Consider the following 11,789-nt stretch of genomic DNA (forward strand, 5'->3'; position numbering starts at 1 on the left):
AGGCATGATGAATTTTGCAGGCAAATGTATGTAGTATGTAATTTTTACTACCCCACTTTAAGGTCCAGGTAGACCATACTACTAGCCCTGCCCACCAAGGATGAAAGACACACATGCACACACACAAACACACACACACACACACACACACACACACACAACACACACACACACACACACACACACACACACACACACACACACACACACACACACACACACACACACACTAGCTTATTTTTGATATGCTTTAGCTCAATGGTCGGGCTCTTCTAAGCCTTCCTCAGCTATCACATCCTTCCTTTTACTCCCAGCTCAGCACGCTTATGTGCCCTCAACTTTAGTTTCTCAGTTACCTTTCCTCCTATCTCAGCTAAGTTAGTCTCTAATCGCCTTCCTGCTACCCTGGGCCCAGTCAGTGAAGCAACCAATGGCCTAGATCTCACATGACTGGTGGCTCCTTCTCCCTCCAAAGCATGGCAAAATTCTTTCTTCCCCTTTTTCACATCTGCTAGCCTGTCTGTGGGAAAACTGAAAGTCCTGCCTATTCCTCCCAGCTCATTGGTGGCTAGCAACATTATTTTTTTTTTTTTTTTTTATCTTTATTAACTTGAGTATTTCTTATTTACATTTCGATTATTATTCCCCTTTCCGGTTTCCGGGCCAACATCCCCCTAACCCCTCCCCCTCCCCTTCTATATGGGCTTCCCCTCCCCATCCTACCCCCATTACCACCCTCCCCCCAACAATCATGTTCACTGGGGGTTCAGTCTTAGCAGGACCAAGGGCTTCCTCTTCCACTGGTGCTCTTACTTGGCTATTCATTGCTACCTATGAGGTTGGAGCCCAGGGTCAGTCCATGTATAGTCTTTAGGTAGTGGCTTAGTCCCTGGAAGCTCTGGTTGGTTGGCATTGTTGGTCAGTTACTTTTTTATTTAGGCTAGCAACATTATTAATCAATCAAGAAACAGTTGGAGAATAGGACCTTCAGGATTCACACATAGATTTCAACCAGAGCATCACAACCACCACCTACAGAACTTGAGAAGATCATTCTGAGTGAGGTAACCCGGTCCTCAAAGGACATACATTATCATGTACTCGCTTAACATGGATAGTAGCCATAAAATACAGCATATCCATGCTACATTCCACAGAACCAAAGAATCTAAACAAGAAGGAAAACACAAGTGAGGATGCTTGAATCTCACTTAGAAAGGGGAATAAAATAGTCATAGGAGGTAGAATAGAGAGGGAATTGGGTGGGAGAGAGGATGGGAAGGGGAATAGGGATTTCATGCTCAAGCATCAGGAGGAATAGGAGAGATGGACAGATGACCATGAGAATGAATGGAAATCTGCAACTGATAGCTGTGGAGAGGTAAAGGGCATCTCCAGGGCAGTGCAGAGACCTGGGATAAGGGAGGCTCCCAAGAATCAATGGAGATGACCTTAGCTGTGACTCTCAGCATTGGATATATGGAACCAGAAGAGGACACCTCCTATAGCCTGGCAGGTGTCAGCTTAAGAAGATTTCAACATATAAGAATTCATAATTAAAAATGTGACTTGCGAGAAAGTCTTAGAATATTTCACAGTCATGGTTCTGAGCCTGAGTAGTGACACTAATGGACCATTGAACATGTAACAATCTCTGGAAACACTGATATTCATTGTCATGGCTGAAGGCTGATGTGGGATTCCTGAGTCCTCCACATCACAGGCCCCCACCGAAAGCATCGTTTAAAATATCAAACCTAGAGCGTAACAGGCTTGAGAAAGCTGGCTTTAGGACATCTGTGAAAAAACAATCTGCTGTCTAATTTGAATCAAAGCAGCTGATTTCACAGCTGCTCTCACTTTGACTGGAGCCCATCTTTCTAGTGAATTTGTTTCTTCGGGACCTTGTTTTCTCTGTGGAAGTCATGAAGAAGAAGAGCTTTCCAGTAGTGTGTGTGTGTTCATTGAGGAAAGATCAGGGCACTTGGTTTATAGTTATAAAATTGTACACCAATGAAAACGTGAGATTTATCAAGGCCAATAATTACTGCACAAATCATTAATCCTTATACTTTAAGGGAAAAAATGCTCAGCTCTATTTGAGTATTTTGCTTTCCTTATAAGACTCAAAATCATTTGCCATATCGGTGAGCCCATGAAGAGCAGAAACAAAACAAAAGCTATTGTGTCCACCAGAGGCAAGAAGTTTTCCTGGCTGGCTCAAACAGCACAGACCATGAAGCTGTTGTATGGACATATATGGCAGTCGACACAGAGGACAGAGGATGTCAAATGAGTGCACTAAAATACACCCTATCCTGAAAATGTCTTTCTGTTATAAAAACCGTGTTGCTAATCCTAAAAGGGAAACGGGTTTTTCCCTCTTGGCATTTTATCCTCATTTGAATTGCACAAAATTGAGTATGTGGCCTGTTAATTGCAGCTTAAGTATACATTTAAGTACTGCAATGGACTTTATATACATTTACATTTATTTGCAGGCACAGTATGTGCATACATAAATATGTATATTGATTCACAGGTTACCAGCAGCAGCCCACTCTCCTGTTCGAATTTCAAAAGAGATCTTTAGATTTAATTCTTATTTTGGCTATGTGAACACCACTGAAAAACTTAATTATTATTTAACTGCTGGTTTTTGATGTGTGTATAAGATGCAAACTTTGTTCTTCATTACTTAGAATTTTCAAATCCTAAGTCTATTAAAATAGACTACTGGCTGTCTGTGCTTTGATAAGGTTACTGGTAAAAAACAGTTGTTGGGGTCATATTGAGACATTTTAAAAATGTATGCTAAGAAAATTGTCTACCATGTCACCTAATACACTTTATACTTTCAGCTACATGGTAAACAATTTATTATCCTTAGTTTCAAAGTGTGCCAAGATGAACAATTTTCAAGAGGTGAAACAAATTGTGTAATATTGTGTGTTCATTTTCAACATCAACAAACATGGACATAGGAGCAAAACACATATGTAAGTAGGCTTGCTGAATTAAAGAAAGGAAGAGAGAAATCCAAGAAGAAAGGAGAGGTTTCTAGGGAATTGGATCATGACCTTTTAATAAATATAAATAGATAATTAAAATATAAATAATTAATAAAATGTATACCCAAGTAGGCTTACTAAATAAAGGAAAAAAAGGAGAAAGTGAAGAAAAATGTTATGGACTTCTTAGGAATTAAATCATGGTTTGTTTTTTTTTTTTTAATAAAACATCTTTGAAATTTAAGAGAAGTCCAGAAAAACCTGATGTAATTTTTTTTAAGATTTATTTTATTTATTCTATGTATATGAGTACATTGTTGCTGTCTTCAGAATGCCAGAAGGGGACATTGGATCCCATCATAGATGGTTTGAGCTACCAGGTAGTTGCAGGTACTTGAACTCAGGACCTCTGGAAGAGCAGTCAGTGCTCTTAACCGCTGACCACCTCTCTATCCCACCTCTTAACTACCTGTCAACAAAGTTGTCCACAGAAACAAAGCCACTCAATCTTCTCTTCTACACACACACACACACACACACACACACACACACACACACACACACACACATTGCATGTTGAGACTTCCAAATAATGAATCAACGAGAACTATGTAAATACGTTAGGCCCACCTATAGCATAGTAGATTCATTTAATGGAGTAGTGAAACTTGGTGGGCACTCAAGTCCTAACCTGAGATGCAGTGGGAGAATTCAATAACAGACTCACAGTGAGCTTGGGAAATGTGAATGAAGTTTAAAGTAGAGAAGTAAGTTTTGCTTTCGACCCTCTCCTCTTCGTAAGCTGATTTATTCGCCATCACGTGGCTACACACTGGGGTTATAAGTACATGAATACATTTTGTATACATGAAGTCTCTTGTCCTTCCTCTGAATTATTTCCCCAAATTGACATCTAGATCACTCAGCTGTGTCAGGAACAGGCTGAGTTCTGTCACCTTCCTCTGTTGGTAGCATTCTTTAATGACCAATCCACATGTCACCTCTTAAAATATAAATTATTAGCACTTGTGGGGGGTTTTAGCCAAATTGCTAAAGCAGGAATTAGGAGAGAGCAATGGTATGGCAGGAGCTTGGAAATCCCATGACTAGTCACTCAAACTCAGTGTCTGAGAAGGCAGGACCAGGACCTTGCTCTCTGGCCATTCCTCCACTCCTTGGTCCTTGTGATATTCATGAGGCATTCATTCTGATGAGGCACGTACAGCCTGATATAAAAGATTGGTGAGGGTTTCTAAAAGGTAAAGTAAAGATCCCAAAATGATTAAGAACGGACAGAGGTCAAGGGATCACTGTGGAGAGAGCTCTGAGGGTGCAAGTGAACACAGGCTGGGGGGCTACAGTCAATCTGCCTGCTAATGTACACTCACTGCTATTTGTCAGACACTTTGGTGAGCTGCAAGTACAGAAATCTTCCCCTATTTTCCAACAAAGCACCTTTTGGAAAACAAGGAGAACTTCATCCTGAGATATTAAGCTTTCCTCTGTTTCTCCAAGACCACATCAGAATAAAGTTCTCTGCTTCTCCAGTCCTGTCCCCTGGTTTGTTTTGGAAGAAGCAGCACAGAGCCACACCACAGGGCAGGATTCAGTAAATGTCCCTGACTTGATTGCCTGCCTGTGAATCACATTCCCCGAACTGAGTCTCCTTGTCTGGCCTCAGTAAGAGAGGATGAGCCTAGTCCTGCAGTGACTTGATGTGTCCAGGGTAAGGTGATACCCAATGGGTGCTCTCCCTTCTCAGAGGAGAAGTGGAAAGAGGGATGAGGGAGGGGCTATATGAAGAAGGACTGGGCCGAGGGGGCTGTGATCCAGATGATAAAGGAAGATGCCTCCCTCCTCAGTGACTCGCAAGCTTGCCCTCAGTTTCCCTGTAATTGCTGCATTTTTGTGTACAGAATGCCTCAGTAACATAATGAATATTGGCCTGATGTTTTCAAGTAAACAATTGTACTCTGTCTAACATCTATACCAATAAGTAATTCAGAAATAATCAGTATTCTCATTCAAATTCATGCAAATTAGCTTATGCAGATGACTAAGTCCCACAGGCTCAAGAACCAAAGGAAATTGGTTACAAAGCAAGTAAAGCAATATCAGCAAAAATTGAAATTAAAACCCAAAGCAGTGGCATTTTAATTCTCTAGTGCTTCTAATATCTGCATCTGTAGGACACAGCACGGCTAGGAGAACCTAGGTCAATGTGGCAAGACTGGGCTGCTCCTTCTGCAATGTAACGATGTCTCAGGATTTGTACATTCATATATGTTCACATGTAATAGAATTTCACCAGTTCAACTGCCAGAGTGCAGCTTTACCTCAATTAGCAACAACAGGGAAGTTGCAAGTGTGTTTTAGTGAATGTACTAAGTATGTATACTAACGGCAGCCAGAATAACAATGAGCTGTCCCTGAGGAACCACAAAGGAGACCTTTAATGACTAGGAGAGGAAGATTTTTCAATTAGCATATTCATTATTTTTATGCAAATCGAAACACTAACAGCTGCTAATCGGTGTTGAAAAGCAATTTGTTCTATTAAGAAGTTTTAAACATTCTCCTTAAAATCTTGTTTACCTGTTTAAGTTGTTGAACAATGTCTTTCCTCAAAGTCTGAGACAAAGAAAGATTCGGACTGTCTGCCCACTCTTGGGTCTCCTCCTGCAGTTCTTTGTTTTGACAGAGAGACAGGAAGACAGAGACAGAGAGACAGAGAGACAGAGGGAGAACATAAAATTTGGTAAATAGGAAGGTGGGAGAGATCTGGGAGAACTTGAGGAAGGACAAGGAATATGATTAACATATATTGAATATTTTTCTTAAATAATAAAAAATGTGATTTTAACTGGGAAGGGCACACACTTTGATATTAGTATTTTAGTGACTTTCTCTGATGTTTTCAATCAAGTATTACAACATGAACTAGTGTCACTCTTGGGGTTGGCTCTCTCTCTCACACAAACACAAATACATTTTAGACAAAGGCATTCTAGTAAATGTGAAGCAGAGACAGAAACGATAGGACAGGAGCTATGGGACAAATAGAGAGAAAAAGGAGAATGCTATTCCTAGCAAAGATGTCCATCAAGTATGGTAGCTTCTAGTCTGACATCATGATTCTCTGACATGTTGTAATTTTCTCATATTTCTGACGGTTTTTTCAAACTACACTCAGATGGTTTCCCAAAGTTCCCATCCCACAGCTACTCAGGACACACATGTGACATGCCTGTAAAAAACCCCAACTGCCTGTGAGAAGTTGTCCCATGGCTGCTTTTATGATGTCCCTTTTATTTTCACAACGGTGTCTTGTGTTTCCTTTAAAAAAAAAAAAAAAAACAGGGCAAACCAGTTGGCACCTGTCAGCACACAAAGCAAGCAGCATCAGATCCAAGCGTGAACTCAGACTCAAACCTCCTTCTACACTCATTCTCGCTACCTCCACCCATCATCCAGACTGAGTGTGTTTTCACTTCAGAAAGCACACAAACGGCCCATACATATACAGCCACCCAATTAGACAAGATGGATGAAGCAAAGAAGTGCAGGCCGTCAAGAACCGGATGTAGATCTCTCCTGAGAGACACAGCCAGAATACAGCAAATACAGAGGCGAATGCCAGCAGCAAACCACTGAACTGAGAACAGGACCCCCGTTGAAGGAATCAGAGAAAGAACTGGAAGAGCTTGAAGGGGCTTGAGACCCCATATGTACAACAATGCCAAGCAACCAGAGCTTCCAGGGACTAAGCCACTACCTAAAAGACTATACATGGACTGACCCTGGACTCTGACCTCATAGGTAGCAATGAATATCCTAGTAAGAGCACCAGTGGAAGGGGGGAAGCCCTGGGTCCTGCCAAGACTGAACCCCGAGTGAACGTGATTGTTGGGGGGAGGGCGGCAATGGGGGGAGGATGGGGAGGGGAACACCCATATAGAAGGGGAGGGGGGGTTAGGGGGATGTTGTCCCAGAAACCGGGAAGGGGAATAACAATTCAAATGTAAATAAGAAATACTCAAGTTAATAAAGATGGAAAAAAAAAAAAGAAAACACACAAACCACCCATGGGGTCTTCCCAAGCACAGATTCTAAAACACAGTCATGAGTAAGACACGAAATTCTGTATCACAAGCTCCCAGACATTTCTGCTATCAACAGACCACATTAAATAGCGAAAGGATGAGAATTTAATCATAACTCTCTAGTTTTACTTTCTGGATGATTCATGGTGATGATGATGGTGGTGGTGGTGATGATAGTGGTGACAGTGATGGTGATGGTGATGACTACAATGATGATGACAATGACTGTGAGGACAAGATACTCCCAGCTAATGCTTTTATATATGCATCATTGAATCAGTTGTGATTTTTCTCCTCAAGTGTTGTGATTTGGAAATGAAATGTCACAGGTTCATGAGTGTGAATGGCTGGGGACATGGGTTCAAGAAATTCTGAAACCATTGTGCCTCCTATCCTGCTACTAGAATCAAGTCTCTCATAGTTTAGATCCACCCCTGGCTCCTGCTTGCTAGCTTGGCCTCAGCACAGGTCACAAAGTGCCACCCATGCTTGTCACTACAATTGCTCTCCGTCCCTGCAATGACCTTGATCCTCTAAAATCATGAGCTAGAATGAACTTTCGTCCCTTTAGTTAGACATTTTGTAAAAATGATAAGAAAAGTAAAAATACAAATGTGGAAACTGAGGCAGATGGAGAGATCACATAACCAAAACCATGGAGCTAGAGTCAAGTCAACTCTAAGCAGTCTAACCCCAGAGGCATGATGTTGAAGGTGGTGGATGGGGGAGGCACAAAGGTCCCTGCACCCACAGACATCCAGGGTAAATAGACATGTTAATTAGACAGGATTGTCTCCTCAGTAGGAGAGATGAAATAAAATACCAGCATTCCATCCAGAAAGCTGAGAATGGATATTGTTAAGGACCTAGTTGGTGACATTTTTGCTACCTGTGGAGGCAGACCTCAACTACCTTTTGCTATAGAGACAGACTTCAAATTCCTCAGAATGATTATACCAGATTCTCCCTCCCTAGATGTGTATCTTTAACTCCTAGAGTTAATAGACTCTATCCTCAGGGTGCATGTATTTTATGGCCTGCTGACCTCTATGCTATCTTAGTCAGAGGCCACACTAGATTGTAGGCCTTTTAGCTGTAGAACCCACCACCCTGATTGTTACATGGACTTTGTACAGGAGTTTCTATGAATGCACACCTTAAGTTTTATTGTGCATCTGGTATTGGAATGTTCCTTATCAGTTGAAATGTGTTTTAAATCTGCTGACAGTGAACCGCCTGGCATTAGCCTCCGGAAGTCTGATCCAGGTTGACAAAGTCAATGTGCACTTTCATTCTCGTCTCTTTGCATAGTTGTTTCCTTGTCTGGTACTTACAGAGACCATCCCCCTAGCTGTGGGGACAAACCTAAATCTGAGGTCCAAGAAAACTGTGAGATTTGTAATGTTTTGGCTTCATCTGCTGCTGCTGCTGCTGCTGCTGCTGGTGGTGGTGGTAGTGGTAATGTTTTCTATTAGCCAAGAGTATTTGGGACTTAACACCTCACAATTACTGGGTTAGAAAACAATCCATTCATGCTTCTACACCCACCCCCACTGGCTTCTGCAAAGAGGTGGAGAAATACCAAAGGGCAAAGAGTTCAGAGTCACTTCACTAGTAATGGAATAGGTTGGAAATTTTCAGGATTTCAATATATTTAATTCTAACTGGAGACATAAGTTACAAAAACATAATCAACAGCCAACTCTGTGGCTTACTATAAAACAGAGAAATCCCAGCATGCCCAGCTCTGACAGAATCCTTTAACTCCAGTTGCAGTGGCACAGGAGAAGGCTAGCATGTCACTGGCTATCTACATTGAGACGGTTGAAAAGGCCAATGACATGATCTTTGATAGATAAAAAATGACTCAACACAAAAATAGGAGCACACATGGGGCCTGACAAGGTTCTTACACTCTGGCTCTGTGCTCACATTAAGGAGGTCACATGCTGTGCATACAGGCTGTGTCTGTAGACTGACACCACCTTCTGACACAGCACTATTGAAAAAGTAAAAATAGGGCTTGTGGCTCCCCCACACACAACGTACCTCATCATCGTGGATCTTCTTGTGGGAAAAGGTACCTAAGAAAAGATCCCTTCTCAGACTATCAGGACAAGATAGATGCTCTGTGTACTGGGACATCCCAAAAGTTATTCATAAGACCTCCTGTGTAAGGCACAAGTCTCTCACTTCAGTGGAAGAATGTCATCAGGATTATGTCACTACAGGGTTCTTCTCTAACATCATGGTTGTAATAAATTGCATTTGCTTTTTCTACTAGTTTCTAGCTTCTCTAGTTTATAGCCAAAGTATCCCTTCTCTTGGAAACTGAACTTGGACCAAGTGTCTCAACTGTTGCTTGAAAAACGGTGTTGTTCCACATGCTCAAAGCCTCTCAGCTCTCCCTCCTGAAATGTTACTTCCCCTTAAACAGCCTCCTGCTTCACAGGCTCCTTTAAAAGGATCCCCATGTCAACAATGAGCTTTGATGAGATCCTGAGTTTCTGACCATCAGGGGATATGCTTAAGGAAGAATCAGTCTAGCCATGCTGTTTAAGAACAAGAAAGAAACAAGTAGGCCAGGAAGCAGGGAAAAGAAAGAGAGGGAGGAGAAAATGGACTGTAGGTTTCAGAACCACTTCCTCACCCACTCTGGTTGCCAAATACAAATTGCTTGTTTAGTAATTAAATATTATTGGGTACCTTCTAAGTGTAAGTGTATGAAAATGCCAAGGATATTACAGGGACTGAGACATGGGTGAGGTGGTCCTCGACATTTTGAAAATGCACAAACTGTTGTTGTAAAAATATATAAAATAAAACGGTAATGTTGGTCTTTTACCCCGCTGGGTCTAGACCTCGGTGCCCAAGATATCTGCTAGCTATCTTGGCGGAAACACAGCCCAGCCGCACACTTTCTTACACTCAAATCCTCACATAAAAGAACACACAACACAATAATCTTTGACCCAATTGATAAGATATAATTGCCCACTTAAACATACAAAGCCCGGTACCATCCATCCCTTGAGAACATTAATAACAACCTGTAAATACACAGAGCAGAATCTTAACATCACCTGCCATGGCTTCTGCCCTCTCTCTGTCTCCTGTCTCTCTTCTAGTCTCCTCCTCTTCCTTCAAACTTCTCTCCCGCCCATCCTTCCTTTTCCTCCAATGACAGGCCTCCTTCTATCCTGTACCTGCCCCTTACCTGTATTTTACAAATTCAATGGGGAGAAGGTTCTGGTGAAGTCACCTGAGTCCTGAGTACATGACTAGGCAGCTGTCCTTGGGGCAGTGGAATTAGCATCAAAATACAGTAACTTCAGGGCAAACCACAACAACAGACTACTACTTGGTTCATTCTCTCTTGATCATCTGATGACAGCAAGTCCTTCTACACAGTTTGCTATTCTGGAATTTCTCACTCTGCCATTCTTTATTGCTCTGAATTTTGGTTACACTTTTTTACTAACACAAGTTTACCCCAGGCAGTGTGTCTGGACTAGAACATTATGGTTTGGCCCCATGATGCTGGACAATCACAGAAAAGAAGGCTAGAAGCCCTTCGCATTGCTAACACAAACTCAGACAGTAAAGTTGAAAGCAGAATGAAGCAAGACAGTATACTCCTAAGAATTTAGCAATAAGAACATTGTTTTAGTGATTAACATATTATTCCAATGGTTTTTTACTCCCATAAAAGCCCCTTATACAAATGCACTCATTTCAGTTAGTATAAAATGATATTTAAAGAGAGAAGATTGTCTAAGAAAATAGAACTAATGGAAAATCAAGGCTGACTTGAACCCTATTTCTTACACCTGGAATTAAGTAAGACCCAACCTGTAAGAGATTTTCCTTAATTAAATTGGTTGAACTGGGAAGATCCACTTTTAATCCATGTCTCCTGAGGTAGGAAAACATACCTTAATATGGATCAAATCTTCTGCTGGTAGACTATATAAAGGACATGGGAAAGGAAGCTTTCTCTCTTTGACTGATTTCTATTGCTCTTACTGATAAATCCATTCCTTCACTGACATTAGAGTCTACCTCCTCAGGATTCTGGAGAAAACCAGGTTAGTCATCTAACATCATGGACTGAACAACTTCTTGATTCTTGGACCTTCCAAGTCAGCTCTTATGGAACTACCTGGACCATAGCCTGTGAACCATTATAATAAATTCCACATCCATTCTATAAGTTCTGTTCCTCTTAGAGAGCCATGACTAATACAACAGTAAAATCTAATCAAAACCCCATCAAATGCTTTTAGAGTAGGAACTATAGTAAGAAAAAGTAGACCAGGATCTAAAGCTATCCATGCTGATTTTTTTAAATGCTAAGTTCAGAGGCAGTTGAAAATAATAATAAACTAAAGGCAAACCCCAAATAGTAGGTAGGTGATGGGGGTTGGCAAGGGAATTATATGAGTAGCATAATCAAGGTGTCTTAGTTACTTGATTCTGTTGCTATAATAAAACACCATAACCATGTCCACTTAGAAGAGTTTCTTTGTGTTTATGGTTCCAGAAGGTAGCTCCCATAATGGCAAGGACAAGATGGCAGCAGGTGGTAGGCGTGGCAGTTTATGCAGCAAGCTGAGAGCTCACATCCTGAATTGCAAACATGAAGAAAAGAAGAGTCAACTAGATGTGACAGGAG

Source organism: Rattus rattus, chromosome 12, assembly GCF_011064425.1.
Source record: "Rattus rattus isolate New Zealand chromosome 12, Rrattus_CSIRO_v1, whole genome shotgun sequence".
NCBI lineage: Eukaryota > Metazoa > Chordata > Mammalia > Rodentia > Muridae > Rattus > Rattus rattus.